The following is a 12,604-nucleotide window of genomic DNA, read 5'->3' as shown; positions in this document are numbered from 1 at the left end:
TCTGGCTGCCCGTTTCTTTTGTTCCTCCTCATCACAAGCAGTTAATTGAGCTGAAACGTATGCCCTGTATCGCACATGCAACTAAAATCTGAACCGTGTTCGATGCATCCTCCATCGCAAACGTTTTGCACCTTTTTTGACGGTTATTTTACACCACCGTTTGCGATTATGGCATCGCACACAGTTTCATCGAAGGGTCTCTGATCGTAGTGTCGCGTTAGCAGCAACCTACAGTAGTGGTTGCAGATGTTTGAAACGAAGTTGGGTCCAATATCTTGAGAATGGAGCTTGAAAAAATGCAGCACAACGCGGAAGAATTTTGAGCCGGGAAGGCTGAAGCTCCGGTTTATGTGATCAGTAAAGACAATCTCACTGTCCTTGGGCTCATGACGAGTTTCATTGCCTGGAACCCTCCAATGGATTACATCCTTTTTGGCTACGACGCCAGTCTGAACATATTCGTTCAGGTCTTCCTCGGTGACCCGGGAAACGACCCAGTTGCAGGCGGTGACAGTCTTGACCATTTTTTAGGAAAAGGGCCTAAAGGAAAGAAATATTGCCGGCTTAAGATCATGCTATTAAAGCCGGACCATCGATTCAAAGGTAAAATGTTGTAAACGGGCTAACAGATTAAGCCGGAGAATGAACATTGAAGTACGCAGATATTCATATTGGCGGCTTAAAAGGGGAGTAATGGTACCTACCGGATTAAGGATTCTGCTGTTAAGCCGGACAGAGTTAAACAGGCAAGTATATTATGCAGAACCAAATTATAAGCGAGCATGGTTAAACCGGAGAAGTATTGTCGGGTCATGCAAGTTATGAAGCGTATGATGGCGGTTTAAATAAGGCCTAGTGTTATATGGTGGATCACGGCTTACGGTATAAGCCGCCATGGCAGTTGTGGTGTTTCAAATCTATTAGTGAAAATTTTGCTAAGTGATGGACAAATAGATTTCACAGACTGAAGATATAATTTTGGATCTACAGCGGTGCAGAAAAGACAGTAAATTCTAAACCTAAGGTGGCGGCAGCAGAAAAGTTTGTGTACTCCGATGGGATTTTCTATGGAGAGGAAGTATTTTATTGTTAAAAACGAATGCTAAACTACTACCGCACAAGGTTCATGACCTATTCAGATTGAAAGCTGCTTGAGTTGAAGAATACGAAGAACGGTGAACAACACCGATGAACAAGGCGAACCCTAATGCGGATCTGAAGTCGAGGGAGATGAACACTTACGGTGGCAGATGGACTGCGGTGGAGCGTCGGCGTTCTCTGGTCTGGTCAGGTCGATGCAGTGGCCTAAGTTGGTGTCGGAGGTCGCGGCGGCGGAGCTCGGGCGGCAGAGGAAGACGAAGGAGATGAGGCAAGGGGGGAAATGGAAAGAACCCCCGCCCCTATTTATAAGGGGTGGTAGATACAAGGCATGCGCCGGAATCGAGGAGGCCGAAATCATCATGTGGCTATATGGACGCCTCGATCTTTGGGATGTTCATTAAGATAAGGATCAATTAAGATGTGATGGGCTCCATGCAAAATTAATGTGAGATGACGTCATGGCGGTTTAAGAAGATTCTGTGAGCTGGCGTCATGGCGGGTGACAGCAAGGTTTATCAAACAAGCGAAGCAAGATTTTGACAAGTCATGTATTGAAGATTGATATGAACAAGTTCAAATCAACCTGGGGCCTAATGTTGGGGATATAACTACTAGGTATGAACCGCCCAGGAGGGGCCGGGTCATACCACTGGCGACTTATCAATGAAGATGGCGGCTCATACAGCCCATTGATGGCCCAAGACTCAGAGGCGACTTAAGGCCCAAGAGGATGAACCGCCATATGTATGACTTATATTGTAAGGCAAGCTTAGTTAGTCAGCGAGCCGGACACGTTGTGTATCAGCCGGTCGGGACTCCGTAAGCCGCCGGGCATCAACCTGTGTATATAAAGGGGTGACTCGGCGGCGAGTTAAGGGTAAGAAACAAGAGATCGAGAACTAGGTCAAGCGTATTCGCTCCCTGGTAATCGAAACCCAAGCAATACCACCCCAAACTGGATTAGGCCTTTACCTTCACCGCAAGGGGCCCAATCAGTATAAACTCTCTGTGTCCTTTGTCCCGATTAACCTCTTTAAGCTAACCTAATTGCGATGGATCCACAACTAAGTCCTTCCGCTAGGACATCTGTCGTGTCAACTCCACGACAATGTGGGAATCAGAAACTTTGTGGCAGCTGATGACATGTTGTGTTATTCTGCACAATATGATTGTCGAGGATGAGGGTGATGGTGTAGCCTAAACCCATGATTTTGAAGCACCTAGAGAACAAGTAGAAATCCCGGAAGATCAAGATGTGGCTCAGCTGATGAACTTTCTGCATATGCATCCGAATCTTCGAGACCAGCAGGTGCACACGCAACTACTCAATGATCTTGTGGAGCACATGTGGTCCCACAATGGCAACCAAGAAGCCAATGCTTGAGTTTGGAACTTAAAATAAATTTTATGTAAACACTATCTATGCTTCGTACCAACATTTGCTATTTACGTGCTACATTGGCTTATATGATCGATGTGCATGTATTTGAATGGATTTGAGAGTCCGGATTTGACATATGTGGATGCGGGGACGAAAATATGAGGGTCCGTCCGGACATGCCCACGGGCGGCCCGGGCGCGTCCGCGGACGTATAGGGGGTCGGATTTGTCAAGTTTGGCTGTAGATGCTATAACTAGCTACTCCCTCCATCCCAAAATGTAATATTATTTTTGACATTACGATACTGTCAAAAATGGTCTTATTTTTGGATGAAGGGAGTATTTATTTAACCCCTAACGGCAAAACCATTGCTTTGCCGCCCACAGTATGCCTAGCTATTCACAGATACGTACCATTGACTACCCGTTCACCGGCCTCACCCAACTCATCATAAGCACATAATACATGATTGGCAGATGTACAAATAAGTTCGACTGCGAAAAACTTTCGCTCAATGGGATGGAAACTTGTTAAAAATACCAAAATAGAGGATAAAACTCGAGTTCACTCGCAAACTAACTGACATGTCCATCATTTTTATGTGGTTTGCAAAGTTGATGATTCTGCTATGACAACGATGGTATACAACTAGTAGTGGCCAAATAGTAAACTTGTGACAATGACAAGTACTATCAAGCATGGAGTCGACAAAGACAATGGTGTAGTGTTTGTTGGTGGCCTAAACTAAGCTAAGGCATGCAGTAGCTCCTTCTGCTGAATAATCCCTCCAAGTCCTAATTAAGCTAGCCTGGCTTAGCATGTGACTAGTAACAAAAACCCAGCAAAAGGGGCTTGTCACACTCAACTGTTAACTCATCGGTTCTAGCAAGTGTCCTAATCAATATGTTATCCATATACAGGAGTTAAGCAATAAAACTCTATCTATCTGCGTTCACACATCTACAGGAGTAACTAGTAGGAGTACACTTTAGCCAGCTTGCAAGCTAATTTGCTCCAATGTTAGTCAGCCATCCACATCACCCAAAATAATCACACTGGTTTAACCACTTAGCCTACTCGATAGTCCATTTTCTTTGATTAGCGTAATTAACCTCCTCAATAATTGATGGACAATTTTAACCAGGTAAATTACTTAATTTGTTATCCTTCCCAATAAGTTGTCAAAAAAATAACCGGGTAAATTACTTAATTTGTTTCTTTAAAGAGCAGAGCCTTGACCAAATAGGACTTGATGTGCATGGCGCCTTCTGTTCGAACTCTCTTTTAACTTTCATAGAGCAACTCTAGTAGAGTCGCCATATGTGGGGGTGAAAAGGTGCTATAGCAGAAGCACCAAAACGTCGTGATAGTACTATGGCATTATGACATCTATTCAGATTCTCTAACTTCCTCTCGACGAAAAGTCGGTTTCCTTCCATGTAGATATTCTTAGAAAAGAGAGGATCACGTCACTGATTTGTACGTCCAAGTGGAGCAGTGCAAGTGTGGTACTCCTCACTTGATTTGTAAACATGCATGATGCATCTGATATGAGACTCTGAGCTAGCTAGCTAGCTAGTAGCTTGCAGCTAGCAAAGAGTGGTTGGCAGGTAGCTTTGGATTTTCAAGCAAGCTTAAGTGACAAACCGGTCATCATCTTCGAGTGGTTTGCAAAGTTGATATGCTATGACAGAGAGATGGTACACAAAACTAGCCTATGGTGGCTAATTGATTATGAGTTGTGATCATGAAAAGTACTATCATTCTGAGATAAGACAAATAAACAATAGCGCGGTGTATGTGTATTGTTGGTGGGCCATGCTCAAAACTAAGCTAAGACATACTCCTGCTGAACAATCTCAGTCCGTAGCTGGCTAGCATGTGACTAACACAAACACAAGAAAAGCTATATTCCACACTCAACTCATCACTTCAGAGCAAGCGTCCAAATTTATCTAGTACTTCTATCTGCAACATCTGGAATAAAACATAGCCATCTATGCATGTTCACACATATATGAGTAGTACGTTGGAGTGCCCCATTAGCTAGCTACTCCAGTTGCTAGCTAATTTCCTCCAATGTTAGGTAGCCACGTCACCCAAGCTAACCAAACCGGCCAATTAAACACTTATATGTACTCAATAATTATTTTTCTCCTTAGCATATCAAACTACCTAGATAGGCAAGCATAATTAGTTAACTGGTTGCCAACTATGAACTACCAAAACGTCATATATTTAGGAACGGAGGGAGTGTATATAGAAAGTATCTTAATGAATCTGTTGACGTGTTTCGTTAACCAAGCATGACGAAATAGGCTTGATGCGTTCGCGTGAGGAGCTGCCGTACCGACGCTGCTGACGTGGCATGTCACCTTGCACCAAGATTCGTGCAGGACATCTGACGGCAGCCAACACGTTCGCTCTGACCCTGAAAAACAAATCTGGCGTTAGATTTATACTAGTATTTGGGTAAACTAATCTTTTTACGTGGTTGATGAAATAGGGCTTGATGTGCACGGTGCCTTTCGTATAAACTCTCTTGCTTTTTCTTATACATATACTAGGGTGTATTGCTGAGAGTGTGGTATATACGTGCTCTCCAGCTAACTGAAATTAGAGTCAACTAGAACTGCAACCGAGTTTCTCCAAACAATACCACATATAATTTACATCAGGACTTCTACTTGCACTCTATTTAACTTTGTATCGAAGAAAAGTCAGTTTCCCTCCATACACTCTTGGAAGTCTTGATCTAGTTAACGTGTTTCCTTGAGATCGTTGGTGAAGGTAGGGCTTGACCAAACAGGGCTCTATGAGTGTGGCGCCTTTTGTTCAAACTATCTGTGACTTCTTATATAGTAGTTCCTAAATGGGATCCTTGTAGCGTGCTAATGGCGCATTATACATCTATTTTAGTAAAACAGAGGCCGTAAACCGGAACAATACAACCAAGTATGGCAAAACATGGCATTGTTATACATCATTGGTACTCCCTCCGTACCAGTGAATTAGTCATCTTAGGATGTGCACCGCGACTAATGTGGGAAAAAACGAGAGAACTTGATGTTTATTTTGTAATTAATGTCATTGCATGCAAAGAATTGACTATGTACTACATGTGGTGCTAAGTAGTCTCAAGTCATTGAATGCATACACATCCCACGTCATCTATAGGCTGATTTCTTTTTTCGTGACAAAAAGGAGGGAACGAGGTGAGTAGTTAATGCACCGTGCCTAAGAGTTTGGAATTATTTGGTTTTCGTAAACCGGTACGGAGGGAGTAGCTTTAATTTGAACTATCTTTAACTTCCTGTTGAAAAGAAAACATCTCATTTTACATGTATTCGAACTCAACCGAGGTAATCACAGGCACACACGCATGCGGTTGGACTCTCTCAACCGAAGCATGCATGCAGAGAGTCCATGGAACGGAGGCAAACAGCCGTCCGTTCATGTATCTTTCAGTGGTTTTCAGAGAAAGAAGAAATAATTAAACAAGCATGTGGTGACTGGTGAGCTAGCTCAGTGACGCATGCATGCAGTTGGCAGAGAGTTCATGGTTGAGTACGGAGGGAAATATCCTGTGACTGCCAAACCGCTCATCCTGGGCGGCAGGCGGCGTCAGGAGATATCTGGCCGGCCACATCGTGTTGGACCCTGATATGGCAGCCGAGTGGCTGGATTGCATGGCGTACGTACGTCCTCTCTTTTCATCGCGTGTTGCGTGCACCTTTCCCTTGGTCGAGTTGTTTTCTCGTCTCCTTTTCTAGACTACTACTCCCTAGTTCGAGTTAACTTGTCACGGATTGAGTTAGTTTTTCTTACATATGATCGTTTTTTTTTTTTGCGGGTACCTACATGTGATTGTTGATGCTCGTAAACATGCACATACATTTATCTCTATGAATACACGCATGCACACTTTATCCCTATGAATACGTTTGAGATATTAGGCCAACACAACATTTTAAGATTGATGAAGTCGCCATAGACGCCTCATTATTCAAAAAATGTCTTCTTCTACTGAACGAATATCGCCAAAAAGTCTGAAAAAAAATCAAGAAAAAAAATGTGAGCACCAATGCAAGTCTAAGACTTGAACACTGATAGACTAGTTTCATCGCAGGTAATTTCATCATCTGAGCTACGCTCAATTCGCCACATTAGTGATGTTAGTTGGTTGTGGAAGAGAATCACCAAGAAGTCAAGCCGGCGCCGAAGATGTGTACTCTGTAATAGTGCATGAACCAATCGGTGATCGACCGAGGACTAGTCTAATCTCGTCTGCTAGCTTAGCTAGGACTTCGTCATTGAGTTGGGGGATTGCTTAACTTGTCCATACGGATCAAGTAATCAAGCTTGCATGGATAGTTGTAAGCTCATAGCTAGCTAGCTAGCCAGCTAGTTAGGAACATGGAGGGCTTAGGGTTGGCCCTCGGGTGCCTGGCTCAAATTTGGTTGTTCGTACTTGTTACACGTTGCCTGCTGCCGGCCGCTTTTCATGTCTAGTCTGCCTTGTGTGATCTATCTGTTTGTCTGTGCATCCAAAGTCCTCTGTGTATATCCAGGGAGAAATGACTAGTCTAGTCACCCAGGGAATATTACCACGGAACAACGTATTTTTCTCATTTCGTTTTTCTGTTAGTAGATGGTAGAAATACACAAGAGAGCTTGGCCCGAGAATATGTGGAAAACAAAAGTATGGTATTTTCAAGAAATATACTACCTCGGTCTTATATTAACTATCACTCAAACATATATATCTAGACCCTTTTTTGAGTCTAAACACACTCCATTTTGTTGATCATTAAACAAAGTCATGGGGATACAATTGAGATCTGGAATATTAAGGAGCCACACGGTGCGTCCCAAGGGATGTCCTAGAGCGTGTTTAGTAAGACTGTGCACCTTGATATTAGATTCTCGTCCTTTGAAGATGAAGGAGCATAAATCCCCCCTGTTCCCTTGTGAATATCATTAACCACACCTTTGACAGTCCGAGCAACGACCACATCGGTAAGTGAAAGATCCAGGGCAAGTGCAAGTGCTTCTCTGCAAACCAATGCCTCCAAGGATGTAGCATCAGACGAAGATGTAGAAGTAAGTAGTGGCGGAGTCATAGCTTGGGTGGCTAGCTAAATGAGAACACATACATGTTTCTTTCTCTCACGGCCTATCCACCACCACCCCCCCCCCCCCCCCCTTTGGCCCACTGTTTTGAAGAAAAAATGGGTGGGCCATGGCCCAGTTTTGCTTCAACTAAGATCCGCCACTGAAAGTAAGCTCTATGAACTCTCCAACTCCTATTTGGTGCCCTCGGTGCCGCATATATATAGACCATTCTACAAACTGGCGCACACCCCTCTCCGTTCTAGCTCGGTCCGTCTACCATTTTCTCTTTATTTCAACCTTCAAACAATGGGCGTACCTGAGATTCAAACTTTAAACCTCAGGTTCACTATCAACCACGATAACCATCTGAGACCACTCACCTGATGTGCGTAGTAACTTCTTTTCTCTTCTTTGTTGAGCCAAATGTAATGCTAAGAAGAATACTCTATCTTTTTCTTCTTTTTGTTTTATTTTGCCAGTTTTCTTTGGTTTTTACTTAGTTTTTATTTCCCTTTTTATTTTTCTTTTGTTTTCTCCTTTTTCCTGTTTATTTTTGCTTTTTTCAATGCATGATATTTTTACAGTTCCTGAACTTATTTTTCAAATGTATGAAAATTTTACCTTTTGACTTTTTTTCAAATGCATGAACTTTTCTCGGTTTTGTGAGCTTTTTCAAGACACGGTTTTTTTTCAAATCCATGATTGTTTGGATGTGTGAACTTTTTAGAAAACTTCGTGAACATTTTTCCAAATTTCATGAACTTTTTACAAATCTGCAAACCTTTTCAAATCCGTCAACTTTTTCAAACTCACAAACTTTTAAAATTCGTGAACTTTTTCTCAAATTAGCATAATACTTTCAATTTCATGAACTTTTTTCAAAATCCTTGAAAATTTTCAAATCCATGAACTTTTTCGAACTCGCTAACTTTTTCCAAAACGTTCAGCCCCTTTTGTGAATGAACGAACGAGTCCACGTGAATGAACGAAACAAACAGTCCATGTGAACGAACATAACATGTGTGAATGAGTGGGCTTTGTGAACGCAACCCACTTAGGCGCGTAGTAGGCGCAAGATCGACTAATCGGCACTGGAGGTGCCTATTAGCAGCTCTCCAATGAGCTTGAGGTGTAAGTAACATCAATTTGATATGCCCCTGTCACTGGAATGGTACTATTTTAACCAATTTTATCATAAATATGAATTTTTTCCCACAAATTTAAAACTGATCAAGAAATTTTCAAATGTTCAAAAATATTCATGAATTTCAAAAACCTTCCTAAATTCGGAAAATCTTAGCGATCTAGAAAATGTTTGCGAATCTAAAATATATTAACGAGTTTAAAACATGTTCTTGAAGTAAACAATTGTTGGTGTATTTTAAAATGTTTACATTTTCTAAAATATTCTATAATTTCCGAAGAATCATGAATTGATTCTTTTCAAATATTCATGAATTAAAAAAATCTCATTTTTTAATATGTATGTCAAAATTTGTTAGAGGATTTTAAGATGTTTTATTTGTTTTGACAAAGAATTTCTGAATTTTAAAAGGTAACCAAAATAGAAGAATGAACAATAAAAATGAATTAGAAAAATAATTAAGAAGAGAAAATATAAAGGAAAACAAGAACAAACCAAAAGAAAAGTAAAAAAACAGTAAAGCAAAACGAAAAAGGTAACTAAAAAACAGCAAAATCAAGCTCACTTGGAAGCCGCTGTTAATGAGCCGGCCCAGCTAACACGTCATTGTACGCTCGGCTGGATAGGGAAAGTCTATGTTCGGCCTTTAGCAGGACTTAAGCCCAGCTCGCCTACAGGAGTCGGTCCAGTAGCCATATGATTTTGTCACACTGACATCACACATGTATTTTTTTTCTCTTGTTTATATTTCGAAAATAATAGATACATATATTATGAAAAAAATTAGTCTTTTGAAAGTGTTCATCGCATATAAAAAAATGTTGATGCAAGAAAAAATCGCTCAACTTCTAGAAAATGGTTTTGCCATTCAAAACAAAATATGTGACAAAAGAAAATCACATTTTTGAAGAAAATGTAAGTGATTTTAAAAATATATATAATGTAAAAACGTCATGTAATAATTCAAAACATGTAGAACTGTACGAGTTCAGTGACCATCGATTAATTTCACTCCGCTATTGGCCTGCTGACACATACGTGGACACTCAATCAATCAAACAATACATGATGTTAGCATAATACGGAGCCAAATGTATGTGGTGATCGTCAGTGTACACTTATTTGACTTTCATCATCGTATTTTGGGAATAATTCCAAAGTCCAGTAACCGAAATGAAATTTGGGAATGAGTTCGATGACCTAATTTATATCTTCCTAAGAGCATCTCCAACCGCCGCGCGATATAAGCGCCGCGCTGAAAAAATACAGTTTTTTGCGCGCGCGCAGCTGCTCCGGGCACTCCAGCGGAGCCGCAAAAAACGCGCGCGCGGCATAAGTGGTTCATCGCGCGGGGCGGAACGGCATCGCGCGCCGGTTATTTCGTGCGCCCGCTCCCACGCGCTGCACACTCGAGCGCCTGCGCCGTGACTTTTTCCACCTAACGCCAATCCAGTCGCTGGCGCCGCCGCCGCCGCCCGCGCCACCCCATTTGCCCCGGCGACCCGACGGCGCTTCCCCGGCCTATCCCCGCGCCGCCGCTGCTTCCTCCGTGTCACTCTAGTCGCCGCCGCCCCTCGCGCGCGCCATTCCTCCGACGAACAGCGCCCGGCCGCCCACTGCCGCTCGGCGCCCACAAGGTGTTCGACAAAACGCTTGCAAGGTATGTATTGCTTCAACTTCACATTTTTTACATGAATTTGTTGCATGTTTTTTGTAGTTTTTATAGACTAGTTTAAATTCAATATTGTAGATGAGTTTGTCATATGATTCTTCCAAACAAGAATTTGATATTGAAAAGGAGTAGGACCTTGCAATGATCCTAGCTATGCACATCAATAAAAAGCCGAAGCACGGTGGTTTGGTTATGGGTCGGTAGAAAATTTGAAGGGATAAGATCGATGCCGACAACAGATTGATGAGGCACTATTTTGTAGATAATCCCGTGTACCCCGAGTCATACTTCCGGCGCTGGTTTAGGATGAGCACCGAGTTGTTCAGGCGCATTGCAGAGAAACTGGCGAGCCATGATCGGTTTTTTCAGCAAAGGAGGAATGCTGCCGGAGAACTCGGGCATAGCACCTTTCAAAAGGTGACAGCTGCTTTGTGTATGTTGGCATACGGTATTCCGGCTGATCTAGTTGGTGACCACTTGGTCATGGGTGAGAGTGAAGCCATCATGTGTGCCAAGCGCTTCGCAGTCGGAATTGTGCAAGTGTTTGGCCCGGAGTATTTGAGATCTCCCAATGCTGAAGACGTCGGAAGGCTTTTGGAGACGATGAACAAAGCTCGCAGGTTCCCAGGTATGTTTGGCTCAATAGATTGCATGCATTGGAGTTGGAAGAACTGTCCTAAAGCATGGCATGGGCAATTCCACGGTCAGAAAAAGGGTTCCACTATAATCCTTGAAGCGGTGGCCGATCAAAAGACTTGGACTTGACATGATTTTCTTTGGAATGCCTGGATCTTTGAATGACATCAACGTTGTTAACCGGTCACCGCTCATGAATAAGATTGCAAATGGTAAACTGCCACCGGTGCAGTTTGTAGCAAATGGCCATACATACAACTATGGCTACTATCTTGCGGATGACATCTACCCAATGTGGCAAACATTTGTGAAGTCGTTGAAAAAATCGGAAGGTAAGAAAAATGTAGATTTCCACAATGCTCAGTCGGCGGCTAGGAAAGATTTGGAGAGAGCTTTTGGGATTTTGCAAGCCCAATTTGCTATTGTGAACCAACTAGATTTTGGGATCAAAAGATCCTTTGATACATCATGCACGCTTGTGTGATCATGCATAACATGTCATCGAGAATGAGCGTGGCCAAGATTTAGACTACTCTCAGTATGAACTTTTGGGACACCCCGTGCGAGTGCGGCGGAGGGCTGCGAGGGTGGCCCGATTTGTTGCCTCCTATCATGCCATTCGACGTGCCGAATGCATGATGATATTTAGAAGGATCTAATCGAGGAGTTGTGGGCATGAAAAGGCCGACAAAACGCATGATGATTTGTATGTTTGATGTTGTACGTTTGATGTTGTAGTGTCGAACTATTTGTTGTATTGGAAGATAAACTATTTGTCTGAGTTGTAATAAAATTAAACTATTTATTGTTGATTATTTTTTATGTGTTTGATCTTCTTGGTTTTGTTTGGAGTGTCATATGTTGTTTATGCTGGGCGCGCGTGCTGTTTTTTGCGGCGCCTGCTGGAGCGGCTTGCACGCCCTATATTTTGCAGCGGTCGCTGGAGCCAGCACTCAGCTTCGCCAAAAACCGACTATTTCGATGCTGTAAAGCCTTTTTTTGCGCGCCTGTTGGAGATGCTCTAAGCCCCATGTGTGCAAATTAATGTCAGCAAAAAAAAAACCTTCTTTCACTCGAGCACTCGTATGAGCACCTGCGTTGTATAAGGTTTTAGAGCCCGGCCTAGGAAATATGCGTTGTGTTTAAGCAATGAAACTTATAACAACTTCAGTATTATCCACATAAAACAACTTCTGTATGACTTAATATTAGCAAACTCAATGAAACCTCTTCAAGAAAGAACTAAGGGTTCCTCCACCTGCCGCCGCCGCCTCGTCTTCGTTGGACCTAGTGCCATGGAGGCATGATGGACCCCGGTCCTTGTCGGTGGGAGGGATCTTGCTCTATTTCTCTGTGTTTTTGTGAGTTCGTTTAGGGTTTGTGTCATATTCAGGAAGACGGGGCAGTGGCGACTCTTTGTTCGTCTTCGTTAATGTGATTATAGGTTGGATCCTTTCGATCCATACTTTCTTCATCGGCGACGGGTGTTGTTCTGGTTTGCTGGTCCTCCTTAGCATGACGACTTTTGGACCGTCTACTACAACAACGTTTGGCC

The sequence above is a fragment of the Aegilops tauschii genome, chromosome 5 (assembly GCF_002575655.3).
Source record: "Aegilops tauschii subsp. strangulata cultivar AL8/78 chromosome 5, Aet v6.0, whole genome shotgun sequence".
Taxonomy (NCBI): Eukaryota; Viridiplantae; Streptophyta; class Magnoliopsida; order Poales; family Poaceae; genus Aegilops; species Aegilops tauschii.
Note: the sequence above shows the minus strand (reverse complement) of the source record.